Source organism: Chenopodium quinoa, unplaced genomic scaffold (genome assembly GCF_001683475.1).
Source record: "Chenopodium quinoa cultivar QQ74 unplaced genomic scaffold, ASM168347v1, whole genome shotgun sequence".
NCBI classification, from domain to species: domain Eukaryota; kingdom Viridiplantae; phylum Streptophyta; class Magnoliopsida; order Caryophyllales; family Amaranthaceae; genus Chenopodium; species Chenopodium quinoa.
This window is the reverse complement of record NW_018744825.1, coordinates 1,162,132-1,181,060: the sequence shown is the minus strand read 5'-3', so window position 1 is coordinate 1,181,060 and position 18,929 is coordinate 1,162,132. Positions and strand designations below refer to the sequence as shown.

The following is an 18,929-nucleotide window of genomic DNA, read 5'->3' as shown; positions in this document are numbered from 1 at the left end:
AGCTTTGTTTGAGTATGTTTGACTTTCATTTGATTTAAAAAGATTTATTTGAAAGTGTTTGACTTTAATTTGATTCAAAAAGCTTTCTTTTAATGTGTTTGACATTCATTTGTTTCTAAGAGCTTTGTTTTAATGTGTTTGCCTTTAAGTTGATTCAAAGTGCTTTGTTTGATGTGTTTGAATTCCATTTGTTTCAAAAAGCTTTGTTTGAATATATTTGACTTTCATTTGGTTAAAAAAGTTTTGTTTTAATGTGTTTGACTATTATTTGATTCATAAACCTTTGTTTGAATGAGTTAGACTTTCATTCAATTCAAAAAGCTTTGTATTATTGTATTTAACTTTTATTTGATTCGTAAAGCATTGTTTGAAATGTGTTTTGACTTTCATTCGATTCAAAAAGCTTTGTTTGAATGTGTTTGACTTTCATTTGACTTAAAAAGATTTGTTTGAATGTGTTAGACTTTCATTTGATTCAAAAAGCATTTTTTAAATGTGTTTTGCTTTCATCATTCATAAAGCTTTATTTAAATGTGTTCGACTTTCTTTCGATTCAAAAAGATTTGTATGAATGTGTTTTTTTTTCATTTGATTTAAAAAGATTTGTTTGAATGTATCTGACTTTCATTTAATTCAAAACGCTTTTTTGGTGTATTTGCCTTTTATTTGATTCAATTAGCTTTGTTAAATGCATTTTTCTTTCATTCTATTTAAAAAGATTTGTTTAAATGTGTTTGATTCAAAAAGCTTACTTTGAATAAGTTTGACTTTCATTTGATTAATAAAGCTTTGTTATAATGTGTTTGACTTTCATTTGATTAAAAAACCTTGTTTGAATGTGTTTGATTTTTACTTGGTTCAAAAATCTTTGTTTAAATTTGTTTTACTTTTATGTGATTCAAAAAGCTTTGTTTAAATGTGTTTGACTTTCATTTAATTTAAAAAGATTTTGAATGTGTTTGACTTTTATTTGATTCTAAAAGCTTTATTTTAATGTGTTTGACTTTCATGTAATTAAATTATTTTCGTTGAATGCATTTTACTTTTATTCAATTTTTAAAGCATTGTTTGAATGTGTTTGATTTTCATTTGATTTAAAGCGCTTTGTTAGAAGTGTTTGAATTCCATTTGTTTTAAAAAGCTTTGTTTGAATGTGTTTGACTTTCAATTGAATCAAATAGCTTTGTTGAATGCAGTTGACTTTCATTCGATTATAAAAGATTTGTTTGAATGTGTTTGACTTTCATTCAATTTAAAAAGCTTTGTTTGAATGTGTTTAACTTTTATTTGATTCATAAAGCTTGTTTGAATGTGTTTAACTTTCATTCGATTCAAAAAGGTTATTTTAAATGTGTTTGACTTTCATTTCATGTAAAAAGATTTGTTTGAATGTGTTTCACTTTCATTTGATTAAAAAAGCTTTGTTTGAATGTGTTTGACTTTCATTTGATTTAAAAAGATTTGTTTGAATGTGTTTGACTTTCATTTTTTTCAAAAAGCTTTGTTTGATTGTGTTTGACTTTAATTTAATTCAATCAGATTCGTTAAATGCATTTGACTTTTATTCAATTCTAAAAGCTTTGTTTGAATGTGTTTGACTTTCACTTTATTCAAAGCAATTTGTTTGATGAGTTTGAATATCATTTGTTTCAAAAAGCTTTGTTTAAATGTGTTTGATTTTTAATTGATTCAATTCGCTTTGTTGAATGCATTTAACTTTCATTCGTTCTAAAATCTTTATTTAAATGTGTTTGACTTTTATTGTATTCAAAAAGATTTGTTTGAATGTGTTTGATTCATTCAATTCAAAAAGCCTGCTTTGAATGTGTTTGACTTTCATTTAATTAAAAAAGCTTTGTTTGAATGTGTTTGACTTTCATTTAATCAATTAGCTTCATTGAATAATGCATTTGACTTATATTCGATTCTAAAAGCTTTGTTTGAATATGTTTGACTTTCATTTGATTCAAAACGTTTTGTTTGAATGTGTTTGATTCATTTGATTCAAAAAGCTTTGTTTGAATATGTTTGACTTTAATTTGATTAAAAAAGCTTTGTTAGAATGGGTTTGACTCTCATTTGATTTAAAAATATTTGTTTAAGTGTGTTTGACTTTAATTTTTATTCAAAAAGCATTCTTTGAATGTGTTTGACCTTCATTTTATTCAAAAAGCTTTCTTTAAATGTATTTTTACTTTCATTTGATTAGAAAAGCTTTGTTTAAGTGTGTTTGACTTTCATTTGATTTAAAAAGATTTGTTTGAATTTGTTGGACTTGCATTTAATTCTAAAAGTTTTGTTTTAATGTGTTTGACTTTTATTTAATTCAATTAGCTTCGTTTAACGCATTTTCCTTTTATTCGATACTAAAAGCTTTGTTTCAATGTGTTTGACTTTCATTTGATTCAAAGCGCTTTGTTTGATGTGTTTGAATTCCATTTGTTTTAAAAAGCTTTGTTTGAATATGTTTGACTTTAATTCGATTAAAAAAAAAATTTGAATGTGTTTGACTTTCATTTGATTAAAAAAGATTTGTTTGAATGTTTTTAACTTTAATTTGATTCAAAAAACTTTGTTTAAATGTGTTTGACTTTCATTTGATTCATAAAGGTTTATTTGAATTTTTTTTAGTTTCTTTCGATTGAAAAAGATTTGTTTGAATGTGTTTGATTTTCATTTGATTTAAAAAGATTTGTTTGATTGTGTTTGACTTACATTTGATTCAAAACAATTTATTTAGTGTGTTTGACTTTCATTTGATACAATTTGCTTCGTTGAATGCATTTTACTTTCATTTGATTCAAAAAGCTTTTTTTTAAATGTATTTGATTCAAAAAGCTTTGTTTGAATACGTTTGACTTTCATTTGATTAAAAAAGCTTTGTTTAAATGTGTTTGACTTTCAATTGATTCAAAAAGCTTTGTTTAAATGTGTTTGACTTTCATTTTATTTAAAAAGCTTTATTTGAATGTGTTTGACTTTCATTTGATTCTAAATGCTTTCTTTTACTTTCATTAGATTCTAAAAGCTTTGTTTGAATATGTTTTATTTTCATTTAATTCAATTAGCTTTGTTGAATGCATTTGAATTTTATTCGATACTAAAAGCTTTGTTTAAATATGTTTTACTTTAATTTGATTTAAAAAGCTTTGTTTAAATGTGTTTGACGTTCGTTTGATTTAAAAATATTTGTTTGAATGTGTTTGACTTTCATTTAATTCTAAAAGCTTTATTTGAATATGTTTCACTTTTATTTTGGTTAAAAAATTTTGTTTTAATGTGTTTGACTTTCATTTGATTCAAAAAGCTTTGTTTGAATGTGCTAGACTTTAATTCAATTCAAAAAGCTTTGTTTGACTGTATTTAACTTTAATTAGATTCATAAAGCATTGTTTGAAATATGTTCTACTTTCATTCAATTCAAAAAGCTTTGTTTGAATGTGTTTGACTTTCATTTGATTTAAAAAGATTTGTTTGAATGTGTTTGATTTTCATTTGAATCAAAAACCATTATTTAAATGTGTTTTGCTTTCATCATTTATAAAGCTTTATTTGAATGTGTTTGACTTTCTTTCGATTCAAAAAGATTTGTTTGAATGTATTTTTTTTCATTCGATTTAAAAAGATTTGTTTGAATGTATTTGACTTTCATTTTATTCTAAAAGCATTTTTTAAATGTGTTTTGCTTTCATAATTCATAATGCTTTATTTGAATGTGTTGAACTTTCTTTTGATTCAAAAAGATTTTTTTGAATGTGTTTTTTTTAATTTGATTTAAAAAGATTTGTTTGAATGTATTTGACTTTCATTTGATTCAAAACTCTTTGTTTTGGTGTATTTGACTTTCATTTGATTCAATTAGCTTCGTTAAATGCATTTTTCTTTCTATTCAAAAAGATTTGTTTAAATGTGTTTGATTCATTTGATTCAAAAAGCTTTGTTTGAATAAGTTTGACTTTCATTTGATTAATAAAGCTTTGTTTGAATGTGTTTGACTTTCATTTAACTAAAAAACCTTGTTTGAATGTGTTTGATTTTCAATTGGTTCAAAAAGCTTTGTTTAAATGTGTTTTACTTTTATGTAATTCAAAAGGCTTTGTTTGAATGTGTTTGACTTTCATTTTATTTAAAAAGATTTGGTTGAATGTGTTTGACTTTCATTCGATTTAAAAAGATTTGTTTGAATGTGTTTGATTTTCTTTGATTCAAAAAGCATTTTTTAAATGTGTTTTGCTTTCATCATTCATAAAGCTTTATTTGAATGTATTTGACTTTCTTTCGAATCAAAAAGATTTGTTTGAATGTATTTTTTTCATTTGATTTAAAAAGATTTGTTTGAATGTATTTGACTTTCATTTGATTCAAAAAGCATTTTAAATGTGTTTTGCTTTCATAATTCTTAATGCTTTATTTGAATGTGTTCGACTTTCTTTCGATTCAAAAAGATTTGTTTGAATGTGTTTTTTTTAATTTGATTAAAAAAGATTTGTTTGAATGTATTTGACTTTCATTTGATTCAAAACGCTTTGTTTTGGTGTATTTGACTTTCATTTGATTCAATTAGCTTCGTTAAATGAATTTTAGTTTCATTCTATTCAAAAAGATTTGTTTAAATGTGTTTGATTCATTTGATTCATACAGCTTTTTTTGAATAAGTTTAACGTTCATTTGATTAATAAAGCTTTGTTTGAATGTGTTTGACTTTCATTTAATTAAAAAACCTTGTTTGAATGTGTTTGATTTTCATTTGGTTCAAAAAGCTTTATTTCAATGTGTTTTACTTTTATGTAATTGAAAAAGCTTTGTTTGAATAAGTTTGACTTTCATTTGATTTAAAAAGATTTGGTTGAATGTGTTTGACTTTTATTTGATTCTAAAAGCTTTATTTTAATGTATTTGACTTTCATGTAATTCAATTATTTTCCTTGAATACATTTGACTTTTATTTGATTTTAAAAGCATTGTTTAAATGTGTTTCATTTTCATTTGATTTAAAGCACTTTGTTAGAAGTGTTTGAATTCCATTTGTTTTAAAAAGCTTAGTTTGAATGTGTTTGACTTTCATTCCATTCAAAAATCTTTGTTTGAATGTGTTTGACATGCATTTGATTAAAAAAGTATTGTTTCAATGTCTTTGACTTTCATATGATTCAAAAAGCTTTGTTTGAATGTGTTTGACTATCATTTGATTTAAAAAGATTTGTTTGAATGTGTTTCACTTTCATTTAATTCATTAAGCTTTTTTTAATGTGTTTGACTTTCATTTGATTCTAAAAGCTTTGATTGATTGTGTTTGACTTTCATTTATTTAAATTAGCTTCGTTGAATGCATTTGACTTTTTTTTCAATTCTAAACGCTTTGTTTGATTGTGTTTGACTTTCACTTGATTCAAAGAGCTTTGTTTGATGAGTTTCAATTCTATTTGTTACAAAAAACTTTGTTTAAATGTGTTTGACTTTTATTTGACTCAATTAGCTTTGCCGAATGCATTTGACTTTCATTCGTTCTAAAAGCTTTATTTGAATGTGTTTGACTTCATATTATTCAAAAAGATTTCTTTGAATGTGTTTGATTCATTCAATTCTAAAAGTCTTCTTTGAATGTGTTTGACTTTCATTTGATTAAAAAAGTTTTGATTTAAATGTGTTGACTTTCATTTGATTTAAAAAGCTTTGTTTGAATGCGTTTAACTTTCATTTGATTTATAAGGCTTTGTTTGAATGTGTTTGACTTTCATTCGATTCAAAATGCTTTGTTTGAATGCGTTTGACTTTCATTTAATCAATTAGCTTCGTTGATTGCATTTGACTTTTATTTGATTCTAAAAGCTTTGTTTTAATGTGTTTGACTTTCATTTGATTCGAAACGCTTTGTTTGAATGTGTTTGATTCATTTGACTCAAAAAGCTTTGCTTAACTATGTTTGACTTTAATTTAATTAAAAAAGCTTTGTTAGAATGTGATTGACTTTCATTTTGATTTAAAAATATTTGTTTGAATGTGTTTGACTTGAATTTGATTCAAAAAGCTTTCTTTAAATGTGTTTGACTTTCATTTTATTCAAAAAGCTTTCTTGAAATGTGTTTTACTTTAATTTTATCAAAAAAGCTTTATTTAAATGTGTTTGACGTTCATTTGATTTATAAAGATTTGTTTGAATGTGTTGGACTTGCATTTGATTCAAAAAGATTTATTTGAATGGGTTTGACTTTCATTTAATTCAATTAGCTTCGTTGAATGTTTAGAATTTTATTCGATACTAAAAGCTTTGTTTCAATGTGTTTGACTTTCATTTGATTCAAAGCGCTTTTTTAATGTGTTTGAATTCCATTTGTTTTCAAAAGCTTTGTTTTACTATGTTTGACCACTAGTAGAAAAAGAGCAATTGGCAGCGGTTCAAACCCGGTCTAAGGCACCGGTTTGAACCGCTTTCTATGTGGGGGGTGCCAATTGACCCACTTTTTGGCACCGGTTAAAAACCGGTGCCCTAAACCTGTTTGGGCACCGGTTAACCGATGCCTTTAATTGTTTTGGCCACCGGTTAACCGGTGCCTAAAATAAACTCCCGCGTTTTTTTTTTGGTGGCAGACTGTCAGCTTATTTTGGCACCGGTTAACAGGTGCCTTTTCACTCAATATTTTTTTTTCCATTTTTCGTGCAATAATATTTTAAAAAAAAACACCCTGTTTCCAACAATAATAATAACCTGTAATTCCAGCAATAATATTAAATAAAATAATTAATAATATTATTATTATAATTGCTAATAATAATAATATAATTAAATATTATAATAAGATACAAATAACATTAAAAGCAAGAATTCATATACATATAGATATAAATATTCCCAAACGTAATACAATAAAAAAAAAAGTGTTATATATATATACAAACGATCGTAAGTAAATAATGAATAATAATATAGTTCAAAAGTTAACATAAATTTACAATTCAAATGTCATTTACATGTTGAAGGTGATAAAAGACGCCAACATGCCACGAACTTCATTAAGTTCCTTGATTGTCAACGGACCATCCTTTTGGACCTTGCAAAACCTAAAATACAAAAAAAATTATGTCAAAATTAATTAATTAGGCAAAACAATATGTATTTTATCAAATATGACCTATATGACTTCTATTTAGCCCATTTTCTACATTTCTTATCAAATGAATTATTTCTTTCTCATAACATGTCAATGTCACCTAGTTTTATGTATCGTAGCCCTAAAATTGAATCAAAACATTTTATCAAGGTTTAAGACGCTTTTTACTCAAAATGGCCCAAATATGGCCTATATGACTTTACTTTGCCTATTTCCTACATTTCTTATTAAATGAACTTTATTTATCTCATAACATGTCAATATTATCTAGTTATATGTGTATAAGGAAAGAAATCACATCAAAAGAGCATATTAACACAAAATGGCCCAAATATGGCCCATATGACTTCTATTCAGCCTATTTTTTTTACCTTTCTTCTCAAATGACCTTTTTAATTTTCATAACATGTCAATGTTAGGTAATATTAGGTGTCTAAGGCTAGAAATCACATCAATATAGCATTTCATTAAGTTTAACAACACATTTTACTCAAAATGGCCCAAATATGGTTTATATGACTTCTATGTAGCCCATTTCCTACATTACTTATCAAATGAACTATTTCTATCTCATAACATGTCAATGTCAGCTAGTTTTATGTGTCTAAGCCCGAAAATTCAATCAAAAAAACATTTTATTAAGGTTTAAGAAGCTTTTTACTCAAAATGGCCCAAATATGACCTATATGACTTTACTTTGCCCATTTCCTACATTTCTTATTAAATAAACTTTATTTATCTCATAACATGTCAATATTATCTAGTTATAGGTGTATAAGGAAAGAAATCACATCAAGAAGAGCATATTAACACAAAATGACCTTAATATGACCCATATGACTTCTATTCAGCCCATTTTCTACCTTTCTTGTCAAATCACCTTTTTATTTCTCATAACATGTCAATGTTGGGTAATATTAGGTGTCTAAGGCTAGAAAACACATCAATATAACATTTCATCAAGTTTTAGGACTTACCTCATCAAGATGTTGACTGTCCGTGCAATGAGTCACTATCTCAAGCATGAATCTCATCACATACAAAGCACAATCAAGTCCATTTTCTTGTTGTACGCACTAACATACACTAGTGGAAAAAATCTCATTTGTAACATGCTATTTTTAACGGGCAAAGCTTTGCCCGTTACAATTAAGATATTCGTAACGGGCAAAATAGTGTCCGTTACGAATATGTATGTATTTGTAACGGACAAATTAGTGCCTGTTATGAATAAATAAGTATTCGTAACGGACACTATTTTACCCGTTACGAATACTATATTACACGTAACTTGGCCCAACTGATGAGAGGAGCCCAGTGCTTGGCTTTTTAGGGTTTCACCTAAAGCCGTCATTCACCTCTTTTTCTCTCATCAGTCCCTTACTCTTTCTATCTCCTCTCCTCTCCTCTCCTCCCCCTCATTCACCTCTTTATCTCATTTCAAACTCAGGCCCTCTCTCCTCTTCTTGAATTGATTTTTGGGCATTTTAGATCGTGAGGTAAGAAGTTCTTCAATTGTTTTTCCCTCTTCTTGAATTTATTTCTAGGCATCTAATTGTTTAAATTATTGAATTTGTTCTTGTGAATTCTAATTTTCTTTATTTTTTTCTACACGAAATTTGTATTTGATTCATTTTTGGCGTTTATATGGTTTGATTATCCTTTGTACATCTAAACGAATAATAAATCTAAAAAAAATATGTTCTTCAATTGAAACTTGTAATACATGCAATCAGTAATGAATTTAGTTCATCTTTGTCGATTAATACCTGATTGCCGAATTTTTTTGTAATTTTTTTTGTTTATAGAGAGAATGAAGAATCCTGATATGGCATGTTGATTAATTCTAGGGTTCTTCGAGTTCTTTACCGAAATCGATCAATTTATCCCCAATTCGTTAATTTTTATTGGTAATTTATGGGTTGTTGTTGTATAATCTTTGTTAATCTGTTTGTTGAAGTGAGAAATTGGGTATTGGTTATTGATTCTCTATGCAAGGTTCTTTCTTTCTGCATTCTTTGATGTTTTAATCTGCAATTGGTGAATGTTGGTGATTTTTAGTTGATGTTTTCTACCTGATAAGGTTGCATGCGCTCAGAAATTTTTGTATATTGCAATGGCCTCTTCATGTTAGGTTTTGTTTTACGCAACCTCTGCAATGCTGGATTTCTTACTAATTTCGAAGTACTCGATTTATTACATACGAGAGGGGCTGCCAAGGATTCTACACGGGCCATGGGTTTGTTAAAATCGTCTAAATTTAAGGTTGATACTAAATGTGCCTGGAAAGTCATTTCGAAGTGAGAACTCATCTAATTGATCTGAACATTACCAATGTCTAGTACTGCTGGCCTTGTGATACCCTGCAAAGGTATGAATCTCAGGCTCGTCGTGTTAACTACAAAATCTCATCTTCACGTTGTTGATTTATTATTGGTTTGTTGTATAGCTGCTGTAGCATGGGAAGCCGGGAAGCCGTTGGTGATAGAGCAAGTAGAGGTTGCTCCACCACAGACCTTGGAAGTCAGAGTTAAGATCAATTACACTACACTTTGCCGCGCGTACTGACTTTTACTTTTGGAAGCTAAGGTATATCTTATTCACCTACCATTTTGTTTTCATTCCATACTAGTTTGTATCCCTTGAGGTTTCTGAACTATGTTTTTCAAGAGCTGAAAACTTCAAATATTCTCCATATTCTGCAGAGTAGTACTGCTACACAATTGTTTCCTTGCATTTTCGGCCATGAAGCAGCCGGGTATGCTCATATATTCTCAACTAGAGTTGATAAAAGCATAGCTAGAGCTAATGATAGCTTATCTTGGTTTACCAACTCATATATTTTTGTTGTTTTGTGATATTAACTGCGGTTTATAATTAGAACTCCTTAATCTACAAATGCAAGCATGTTCATGATCTTAGTTGAGCCAAGCTATACAGTGATTGTCCAAGCTCATTTAAATCTCAAGTCAAGTTCACTTACCTTCCAGCTATAATGAGTGAAAAGATATGCAGAGTATCTAGTTGATAAGCTTCTGTTTAAATTTTGACATAATTGTTGAAAGCATAAGATCCATAACAATAATTTCTCTTTTCGAATTTAACTTGGAGAAATCACCGAATGTGCCCGGAACAGTAATTTCACAAATAAATTTTCACAAATAGGTTTAAGGTTTCCCTTGAGGATTTCTTGTCACTTGTTTACCTTAGATTATTGTTAGTTTCTGGTCCATCAATAACTAACCCTTGTCCCCATGGGATTCTTGATTGTTATGCTCTTAATTATTATATAGGGGGTGTCAGGGGATATGTATTGCTGATATGAGCTACTTCTGTTCTTAAGTAGTCTTTATAAAGTCCTATACATTTCCTATTTTATTTTTTTATTTTTTTTTATAAATATTTCATGATTATCGAAGTAACTTATCTTATTGTTTGTCATACAGCGTGGAGTAGACATTGTCTCGATTTTTGTTGGACCAGTCTCCTACTTGTTGTTGTCCAAGCCTGCTAAGGGTGACTTAACTTGTATCTCAAACTAATAAATTTATGTCGCCTAATAAAGACGTTTGGCTAACTTGGTTGTTCTTTGCTTGCAGACAAGCTTGTGGTCTCCACTTCCTGCTCACTTCTTCACACTGTTGTTGATCTTGTTAACGAGACTAAGCTTGATGATGAAATCAACTCATGGCTTGCATTTGCTGCACAAAAAGTTGTTGAATTTAACGATTTGGCCAAGGCATTGTCTGGTCAGAAGGATAAGGTAAACCCCTATGCTACTACATTTTGCTTGCCATTAGTTTGTTTGTTTGTTTTTAATTTTTTTTAATTAACACTTACTTTTTATATAGTTTTGTGATAATTCCTTTGGTTGTGAATATCATATTTGATCCCTAAATTTTTTATAACTTTTTTCAGGCCTTCTTCTCTGCCAATGCTACTGCTCTTTTATCAAGGAATTCTTCCCCAAGAGTGAACACTGAAAATGTCCAAAAGCTTGTAAGCAGTTCTCCAGCATCTGTTGTATGGTTGGTGTTATTCAATTATGCTGTCTTTGGATAATTTTCAAATAATTGGTGTGTGCTATTTGTGCAAATCAGGCTGCTGGATTTCATATGCAAGAAGAAAGCTGCTAAAACAAAAAATAACTGCGTTTTTTTTTTTCTTGTCAGAAATATTACATATACATGCCTCTTGAAAGACAAATAGCATAACATTTAATTTGATCTAGCTTTGAAAAGTATTTTCCCTTTGCTATGCTCCCGCAGCCTAGAAGCTCTTAACAATCAAGATGAAAAGAAAAAAAATGATAATTCTTGATTAGAAAGCTTGTAAATGTTTTAGTATGTTCAGGGGGCACCAGTAACAACTTGACCTTTTTGTACTAAGATTACATTGTGTTTTCTCATAGGTGGGAAGCTAAGCATATTCCAAAAGTTAAGATAGCCAAGCTTGATATCAAAGTGAAGGACTAGAGTGTTTACATGCCCGATATTCCTGGTATCAAGGAGTGCCCTCCACATCTTGTTCCATAGAGGCCATGGGTAGATAAGTTCATTGCTGATTTTTCGAAGTTGAGGCTAGTAAGTAATTTTATTTTTCTTATTTTCCATTGATTTCTAGTAAATATTAAATTCTATTAGTGTTCAATCATTGTCCTTTGACCTGTATTTTCTTGGTTGTAGGCTCAGCTCTATCAAGCCTTCAGAATATCAGTGATGTTGTTTCTGCCGACTCAGAATCAATTATTTTTGCTCACCATAAACTCAAGAGTAACACGTCTCCTAATTTAGCGTCACTTAAGATGACATTAGGAGCTATAACATTATCTGCAGTCTTAGCAATGGACCCTATAACTAGAGTCACAATGCTGAGAAGACACATAAGTTTGTTTGAGAGTGCAAGTGATTTGTCAAAGGAAGATTGTGCATGGCTCTTTGCTCAGTGTGCAAGTGATTTGTCTAAGATTCACTCTCTATAACTATAAATTTTCATGTTTTATTAAGGAATATTATTTATGTAGTAGCTTTTGACTCATGTTAGGGAGTTGTTGTAAAGACAATTTGGACATTTATTAAAGTTGTATCTTTGATTTTATAATTAATTAAATTATACATTTATTATTATTGAATATTGATAACAGTAATTAAAATTTGGCATCACGAAAGGTTATCAGGTTAGCAGTGTAGCAGGTATCACCTGCTGCATTTTTTTTTAAAATTTGGATTCAATTGTATTTGTGATGGGTAGTTTGGTTGCCCTTTACAAATAACGGGTTATTCGTAACGGGCAGTCAAACTGTCCGTTACAAATAACGGGTTATTTGTAACGGGCAGTCAAATTGCCCGTTACGAATAACATGTTATTTGTAACGGGCACTGCCCGTTACGAATAACATAGCCTATCCGTAACGGCATGTAGACACCTAAAAATGTCTCCCAAAAACCAAACTCGTTGATGAACACCTTTCACCGCCATTATTGCTCGAGTTGATATTCAATATTTGGAGCTTAAATTCATGTTCTATGCAATATATTTCATGATCTAATCCAATTTCTAGCTCATTTCCCTATACCATAACCTATTTTCCACTTTTCGTGTCCACATCGCAAAACTGAGAGAAACTGATTTTATGGCTATACAATTTTGATCCAATTATTATTTTTTTGGATAGGCCTTTAAATAAGCTTTCCAACCATTTATCATAAGCCCAATTCCGAGCTATAACGAAAAAAGATATGAGCAAAACACTAAACTCGGCCTAAAACCGACACCCTTCCACTAAATCGACCATATCATTAAATCTATATATTATTTTGACTTGATTCTAATTGGGTTGGAAAGTAGACTTGATAAGCTTTCCAATGATATATTATATGCCTTATTCCGAGTTACGGATCAAAAGTTATGATTATTTTAAAAATGGGTAAAAACTGAAATTACCGCGCAGCAGCAAAAATGCCGTGACGCGGCAAAAGCTAACGTGTCACGGGGCTTATTCCCGTGACACGGTGCCCATTTTTGTAATTCTGCAAAATTTTCTCCCGTGTCATGGGATTTTGCACCGTGTCATGGTGCAATTTCCCGTGTCATGGTGCCCATTCCGTGACACGGGGATATTCCGTGTAATTTCCGCGTACTTTTTACACCGTGACACGGCATACTGCACTGTGCCACGGTGTACAATGTCGTGTCACGACATTTCTTCCCGTGTCACGGTGCACATCCCGTGCCACAGGATTTCTCTGTGTTTTCTCTGCGTAATCCCTAAACGCGTTTTAACTTCCCGTGACCTAATTATTTCTGGCGTCACTAAGTTTTTCCCCGTGTCACGGGATCTTTCCCCATCTGACGGTGCCTGTCACCGTGTCACGGTGCTCTTTGCCGTGACACGGTATTATTTTGTAGGGTTTTTATCTTTTTAGGGTTCCGCGTGTTCCCTCTGCTCATTTTCCCTATAAATAGGACCCCCTCTTCTCCCTCTTTAACCTAATTTCTAGCCTCCTTATTCTTTCATAACAATTCCCCTAAGCACTCCAAGGAGTCTATACTTAACCCGAGGTTCCGTCCTTAAACCAAGGCGTAAAATGTACAAATAATTGAGGGTTTGGACCAAATCAACTCTACTTTTTATTTAATTTAATTTTCATTTACTTTAAATTTTTTATTTGAGTTACTAAAAGTTTATTCATGATGTAGCAATTTAAAGGAACGTACTGAATGTAAGTAATTAATTAAATTAATTACTCTTATTTTAATTTATATTGCTAGTATCATGATTAGGTTGTTTTATATTTGATTTGACTAACAATTTATTGTTAAATTGCTTCCAATATTAATGTTTATTCTATTATTTTTTTGATCACAATATTGCATGTTAAAGGGAATATGTAATTAAAAATCATGCCTAATAAGATAATTTGGACAACCGGTTTAGGATCCTTTTTAATCTTGTTATTAATTCAAGTGATCACTAATATTTTAGAATTATATGTTGCATTAATATTCAACCAATTTAGCTTAATAATAGTTTGGAGCAAATTGAATCTTTGTTTGTATGCCTTTGAGATCACAGGAATCACTTTTCACTATAAGAATCGAGTAGAGGCCAAATACGGGCGAATGTGACTCCATGACTCACTTCGTACCATCATCCCCGATCCTCTTTTCGTGGTTCCAAACCATATGGAGTTAGTAATCTCATGGATTATGAATGGGGTGTAACCTTCACGGGTCAATCGTTGTTGCCTATCGTTGTCCCTTTATTCGTGGTTGCCTTAAATGATCCGTGAACGGTTTACAAGTTCCTTAAAAACTTGTTGGCGGCTCCCTACTTTCCTTGTCCCTAATCGTATATGTCAATTCCTACTTCCTAAGAGTGCCAAGCGTATTCACCACATGCTTTTAATGGAGGCGCGCTTCGAACGACGCCTACAATTTGGCGTCTCCATTGGGGAGGATTCTTGGTTATTTATCGATTTGAGTGATCGATATTTAATTAAGATGAGTGGATGAGACTTGAAAGATTCTTGAAAAATATTCCTGTGATTAATTTGGCATTTTTTCATATGCATAGACGTTTTAACGTCGCATTTAGGTCTGTCCCATAGGAAAAATTGAATAACCTGATTGCGTACGAAGGAAAACAGGGCACCAGTCAGATTTTCTAATTGTCGTGCCACGGTAAAATCTGCCGTGTCACGGTACAGTGCACCGTCTGACGGTGTGCCGTACCGTGGCACGGGAATCTTTGTCGTGTCACGGCAGTCCTAAAATTAGTCCGGTGGCTTATTTTCTCTTCTCACAGTTAACTTCCTTTGATTTTTCAGAAAAAAGTATGTGTTCTACATACGTCTTAGCCTTGGGGGATTTAAGCTCTCAACCCAAAAACGCTCATGGCTATAAGAGTTCATCCGAGTTATTAAATCCACCCAAACCATGGAGTCGAGTTCGATTTCATCACGAACTCGCGGAGCCGCCCGTTGGCATACACCCTCAAGGGAGGCTGCCTTGCTAACGCGTCCAAACTCTTAACCATGGTACCCTATTGACACCAAATAAACTTGACCATAGTCGAACATAGAACTTGACCTTAGGTTGCGAACTATTCTTTGCATCATTGTGCCTACATGTTTTATGTTTGGTCGTTTTGATCCTAACCTTAACGATCTTTCTTTGTCTATGGTGGATTATTTTATGACTAACGATTGTACTCACTTAGTAATTAGCAAAAAAAAAAAAAAACAAAAAGGGGGAAGTTTTGCTGCGACACGGGACTGTCCACCGTGTCACGGCACAGTCCACCGTGGCGCGGTGGACCTGCAGCAAAAAAAAAAAAAAGTTTGCCGCGCCACGGGAAACTCTACCGTGTCACGGCAAATTTCCACCGTGACACGGTGGATTTCCAAAAAAAAAAAATATCCCGTGCCATGTCAGCATCCACCGTGGCACGGGAAAGTTCACCGTGTCACGGGAATTTCCACCGTGACACGGTGGATTTTCAAAAAAAAAATAAAAAAATAAAATAAAATTAAAAATTAAAAATTAAAAACTCGTCAGTCAAGTCTTTCGTGTTAATTTGGTCCTCGCATCAGTCATTTTGGTTATTGTTCACATGTCTAGCCATACGATCATACCACGAGTCTTATAACATCACTTAGTCACTCACGAGTCAAGTATAGTCCACACACTTTCTTTATGTTCCGACTCGAGTCGTGCACCAGGTCGTTTATGATCGTATACTAGGTTCATGCACCCTTTTTTGTCATAATAAAAAATGGGTGGAGTTTTCTCACCTGTTTTCAAATGTCTATTTTTTTTTCCCTTCCTTTCCTATCTTGAGCAATGAGTTAAACATTTAAGTGAATTATTTTATTTCACAGTACTTGGTCAAGGAACAGGGATAGATTAATACGGTTCGAGTCGTTATCGCAACAGTCTATCAGATCTAATAGGCGTTCAAAGAGAACTTTTCCATCTCCACATTACTTATCACCTTTCAATGGCCACTAAAGAAGACATTGAGAACATCAACAAATCCATCGAGGCACTATCTTCCATGATGCAAACCCTTACCACTACGGTCACTACCATGGAACAAAACAAGGTCACTACTTCCACCCTTGACAAACTGAAGGAACAAATGAGTAAGATTTCTGAGGATTTCACTTATGTGGAACGACCTCCCACTCCTTTGGATGTGAAGGACAGACTCCCTGAAAAGTTCTCCCCTGCTGATATTCAAAAGTTCAAGCCTACTGACAATCCAATATTCCATTTGAAGGCGTTCTCTGCAACCATGGCTCTTAAGGGATTGGACGTAAAACTCTTCCCTACGGTGTTCCCTCTCTCCTTAGAACATGCTTTCCAACAATGGTTTTATTCCTTAGATGCCAAGCATACTGCGACTTGGCAAAATATCACTGACAGTTTCATGAATCGTTACAAGTGTAACATTCAAACCAAAACTTCTGAACGTGAACTCTCCATTCTCAAATAGAAAGAGAATGAAGGCTTCACCGCTTACCTGAACAGGTGGAGGGAAACAACTTCACTCTTGGTAGATCCTCCCAAAGAAAGAGATATGGTTCGCCTCTTTATTCAAAATCTGACTCATAAATATAGGGAACATCTCAAATTTCTTCCACTGAACACTTTCGAAGCTGTATACGACATCGACATCAATATCGAGGATGAGATAATAAAGACTGCTGGTAGTAACAATAATAACACTTGGAAAAACAAGAAGAATGATCATCCTTCTTCTTCGTCTTCTAAGCACAAAAATACTACCAACAATATAAGCCAAGTTGATATCAATGAAGTGTTAGCTCTTGATGCTCCATTTCCCAAGAAGAAAAGAACTTACACTCCTTTAGGAATGACTTATGATGCGGCCTTTGATCGCCTTTACGGTCAAGGCTTGATCACACCTATTGGACCACTTCCAGAGCCAAAACCTGAAGAAAGGAGCGCCAAATGGAATCCTAATGCCCATTGCAAGTACCATCAAGGAAGGGGCCACAATACGGAGGAATGTTGGAATTTGAAGGACGTCATTCAAGACTTGATGAATGCAAACAAACTTCCTGTCCCTCCAGGCGGCAAGAAGTAATGAATACAAGGCACACAGATCCTTCGTGCAAGATTTCATGATTTCTTTCTTTATCATTCATCTCCATTCCCCCATTCATGTCTAGCATAGGTTTTCCACTTTGAATTTTTTTATATGTTTCATGTGTTTCGTTCACCTTTTCCATTAATAAAATTAGCAATTTTCCTTTACATCTTGATCATAGAATCTTTCATTCATTCATTCTAAAAAAAAAAAAAAAGAAATATATATATACATATATATATATATATAATAAAAAATAAAAAATCAATTACCGAACTAAACCCAAGGTACACCAATGACTTGAGGCACCTTTGCAGCCCTGTCATTCCCTGTTAACCGTTCAATCACATTCCATTTCTTCATCAACCATTTTGAGCCTCGTCTAACGTTTGGCCTTCATTTCTTCAACCCACATTCACTTAACCCTGGGATTGGAAGATGTGTAATTGTATAACATTCAAAAAGCAAGTAAAAAAAAGCAGCAAAGCAACAATAAAACAATGTCTAAAGGCAAATGTTCCAATGTCTTTGATATGAACATGTCTCAAATTGCGTCTCTCATCAAGTGCTTGGTACCGTGCCTGAGAAACATGAATGCTAAGTGAGTGATGGACCGCATGATCTGAGATTGCCTACATTGATTCAAAAGAATAAAAAAAAAAAGAAAAAAATATATATTGAAAATAAACTTGCAAAATTCAAAATTTTCAAATTCACAATTACACATCTTGGAGGCTTCTCTCAGGTCTTGAGCCTTTTACCCCTTTCTTCCTTAAACCATCAACTTAACCACATTACAACCTTGAAAGACCTCTTTGAGGTGTACATACACTTGTGCAAAGTTCGGTTAGAGCTACGTTCGGCCTGATTCCTAATGGATATGTAGGCAACCTCACCTCGAGGTGCGACCACATTCATATTCACATTTAATATTCATATTTATGCATCATCGAGTCAAAGAATATCAAACGCTTACCCCTACCCATTTAGAGCTAGACTTAGGGGCTTGAACCCACATCATTTAGCCTACCTAGCCTAAAGAGTCATCATCTTTGACTCTTCTCACATCTCTTTCCATCGCCATAACCTTTGCAGCCAGCCTTAGTATCACATTCACACACATCACTCACACATCCATATCCATATCACCCTTCTCTTTAGGAACCCTTTATCATAAAATCTTGCTTCCCTACCGCGCATGCTTCATCATCTTTCAAGACAACATTGTATACTTGCTTAGCTTCCTGACCTGATCAATGTTCATTGTTTCATGCATCGCATAATGTGCTGAGTAACATTTCTATATCAATGATTTGTAATAATACGAAGCATATCGTTCTTAGCTCCTTGACCTAAGCAACGTTCATAATCACTTCATCTGTATACGTGCTTAGCTTTCATACCTAAGTAACGTTCAAGATCGCTTCTTTACACCATATATGATGCTTAGCTCCATGAATTAAGTTCATTCATTTATCGTGTCACATGATGTAATTGTCCTTAGCCTCCTGGCCTAAGAACATGCATCATGCATACATTATTTTCAGGACAAGCAATTCAATCCATACGATTCATTTCGTCTTGCTCAAGGAGGAAGTTCAAAACTTCTTTCCTTTTTCATTATTTTATTTTGGGGAAATTCAAAAAATTTTTCAAAATTTTTATCGAGGGAAGTTCGAAAATAAAATTTCATTTTTCACGTC

The 18,929-nt window shown here is 32.0% G+C and overlaps 1 long non-coding RNA gene across 3 annotated transcripts; it reads left to right on the top strand.

The window, feature by feature from the left end:
- The first annotated feature begins 8,435 nt into the window (after positions 1-8,435).
- LOC110704223 lies at positions 8,436-12,194 on the top strand. Of its 3 annotated transcripts, XR_002507884.1 has the most exons (9): positions 8,436-8,608; positions 9,244-9,480; positions 9,559-9,698; positions 9,815-9,867; positions 10,556-10,625; positions 10,709-10,872; positions 11,028-11,108; positions 11,521-11,692; positions 11,795-12,194. It is a non-coding gene; the product is annotated as an uncharacterized LOC110704223 (long non-coding RNA). The 3 variants fall into 3 exon arrangements; XR_002507885.1 differs by having other exon boundaries at positions 8,436-9,480; positions 11,028-11,137; XR_002507883.1 differs by having other exon boundaries at positions 8,438-9,480.
- The last annotated feature ends 6,735 nt before the right edge of the window (positions 12,195-18,929 follow it).